General features: G+C 39.2%; 1 protein-coding gene across 1 annotated transcript in view; it reads left to right on the plus strand.

Moving 5' to 3' along the window:
* The window catches only part of CPQ (carboxypeptidase Q), a 355,408-nt gene that overhangs the window by 227,895 nt on the left and 124,672 nt on the right, over positions 1–2,841 (plus strand). The gene's annotated exons all lie outside the window — the stretch shown is intronic.

The following is a 2,841-nucleotide window of genomic DNA, read 5'->3' on the forward strand; positions in this document are numbered from 1 at the left end:
TCTGTAGGATGCAGTGATAGCAGCTGAAGTGATAAAGTACTATATTCTGTAGTGTGAAAGAGACCAACATGACTGTAGCCTGAGAACATGACCTAGAGTAGTCTCATGAATACAGAACCTGGCCATATTTATTCTATAAATAAAAATACTACAAACTTACCAACACGGCAAATCATTTCTGCATATGCACATACACTCAAACAAACACACGCACGCACACACACACACACACACACACACACATCTGTGTCTGTGTCATTCTAGTCAACAGGAATGAATTAGGTACATGAATTCCCAACCAAATAAATGTGCAATCACAGCAGTCTTTTACGAAAGAGTTATTGTATAAATGTTTGCTTAAGAAGATCAAGGTTATTAGTTAACATTTGTTTCCTCCCAACCCAAAGTGCAGTTAATAATTATTAAGGCAAACCAAAATGTAGGAATAGATTATTTTGACCTACGTTAAGCATGAATGTCAGAAACTGTTACCAGGGTTTCTACATGATGCTTCCCCTGAGAACCAATATGGGTGTTGAAACATTATGGTACAGCTGCAGTACTGATAGAGGCTTATCTGGATTTAATTTGCATCATGGCAGCAATTTTATGATCGAAACCCCTAGACATCCATTCATGTTATTTGATTTGCTGCAGTTCAATAATCTGCATTTCAGCTCTTAAGTAAAGGGAGAGTCCAAATTAACCTGAAAATGAGATAGAGAACCATGGTAGAGATTGTGAGTACTGGATCACAGTTTACAATACCTGTATTTATTTCACAGCTGCACAGCTGGCAATTCCCAGAAACCAGAACTTGGAAAAGTGACTTCTTAGGACCATTACTCAGGGAATCCTCTGGTCAACATAGCTAGTAGCTGGGCAATTTTGGGAACTGTAATCTAAAACTAATGCTTAAAATGTAAGCATTCTTGCCATCATGGGGGTGTGTGTGGACATGAAAGACAACTTGCTCCACCATATGGATATACTTACACTGTGTTTACGGAAGAGGCCATTACTCAGTGAAAGAGCACACGTTTTTCACAAAGAAGGTCATCAGTGTCCCTAGTTACCAGAGCTTTAGAACACAGTGCTGGGATAAAAAGAAAATTCTGTTTGAGATTTTGGAAAGCCACTGGCAGTCAGAATAAACAATACTGGGATAGATGAACTAGGCAGGGTGAGCTTACAACTGCATTAAGAAGATGCAGCCCTTTGAAATATATCAGGATCGTTGGAGAATTCACTTTTCCCTGGAAAGCAATCATGCTTAGACTTTTCACTTAGGAAAACACAAAAATAGATACTTTAGAAAATACACTGTCAGGGATGGAGGATCTATTTTTCATACCCTTCAATCATCCTGATTTGGCAAACAGTCTAGATTAATTCTCTGTCATCCCACTTTTGCAGCAGCTTTTAAAATTTCCCAATTTTTCTTTCCTCTTCCTATTTCCATTCTTTGTCTTCAGTTTTCTTTAATTGCAGCAAACTAAGTTCAAAGTATAAAATAATTTGTATTCAATTAACTCGATAGGCTTGCCATTTGCCCTGGAAAACTGAGAAAATCACAGAGGTGAGCAGAAATGGGAGCTGAGTGTGAGGGCAGCTGGGGGCAGAAGAGAAACAAAGGAACAAAGGATGTATCTTGCATCTCTTTACACCAGTGGTTCCCAACCTTCCTAATGCCGCGACCCTTTAATACAGTTCCTCATGTTGTGGTGACCCAAACCCATGAAATTATTTTCATTGCTACTTCATAACTGTAATTAAATAGGTGTTTTCCAATGGTCTTAGGTGACCCCCATGAAAGGGTCATTCGACCCCCAAAGGGGTCCTGACCCACAGGTTGGGAACCACTGCTTTACAGCCTTGCAAATAAAGGTACATACTGCACTACATGTGTATTCTAAAATCCAAAATATTCCAAAATTGAAGCCTCAAAACTTTGTATCTGCAGTTTCAGTTTAGGGAGGTTTTTGGATTTTGGACTTCTGGATTAAGGGTGCTCAATCTGTACCATATGAATTTACTCAAAATATCATACATGTACAAGGAAGCTTTTCCATACATATAAACTTTGTATGCTGCAGGACTCATCTGTGGTGTATCTACAGTTGTGTGAGAAATTTCATTCTGATCTTTGACATATGTGCTAACGTGCAGACATGGAATGCTTCATCAGAGCAAAGCGAATTTAGTAATCTTGGCTTTTGAAAGGAACCTATTTGAAGGAATTTTAAGTGGATAGTTTCTCTGTAAGTTTGCAGAGAAATCACAGTCCATTAAACTCTATCATTAAAGTTTAATCATTACACTTTCCCCCAAAGAAACCTTTTTGAGAGTGACTGATGCCCAAACCTGTCTCACCCCAGCTAATCTCAAAACTGTCACATAAACTAGCTGATACATTTGCCTTGTTAGGATCTGTAAACCTGTTATGTTATGTATGTGTGACATGAACAGTTTGTGTCATTTATTTCAATAAATAGGCAAGTAGACATGATAGGAACAATATGGAACTGACACACCCTGGCTCCCTGCAATGACAAAACCTGAGCAAGAACTGCAAATGTGCACACATGTAGACACATGTTGAAGTCCAGGGGCAGGTCATTCCCTGAGCTGGAGCAACAAGTACAAGTACAACAGTGCAATGCAGCTGCTAACAAGGCCAATGCAATTTTAGGCTGCATCAATAGAAGTATAGTGTCTAGATCAAGGGAAGTAATAGTACCACTCTATTCTGCTCTGGTCAGGCCCCACCCAGAATATTGCATCCAGTTCTGGGCACCACAATTTAAAAAGGATGTTAAAAAACTGGAGCGTGTCCAAAGG

The sequence above is a fragment of the Sceloporus undulatus genome, chromosome 4, assembly GCF_019175285.1.
Source record: "Sceloporus undulatus isolate JIND9_A2432 ecotype Alabama chromosome 4, SceUnd_v1.1, whole genome shotgun sequence".
Taxonomy (NCBI): domain Eukaryota; kingdom Metazoa; phylum Chordata; class Lepidosauria; order Squamata; family Phrynosomatidae; genus Sceloporus; species Sceloporus undulatus.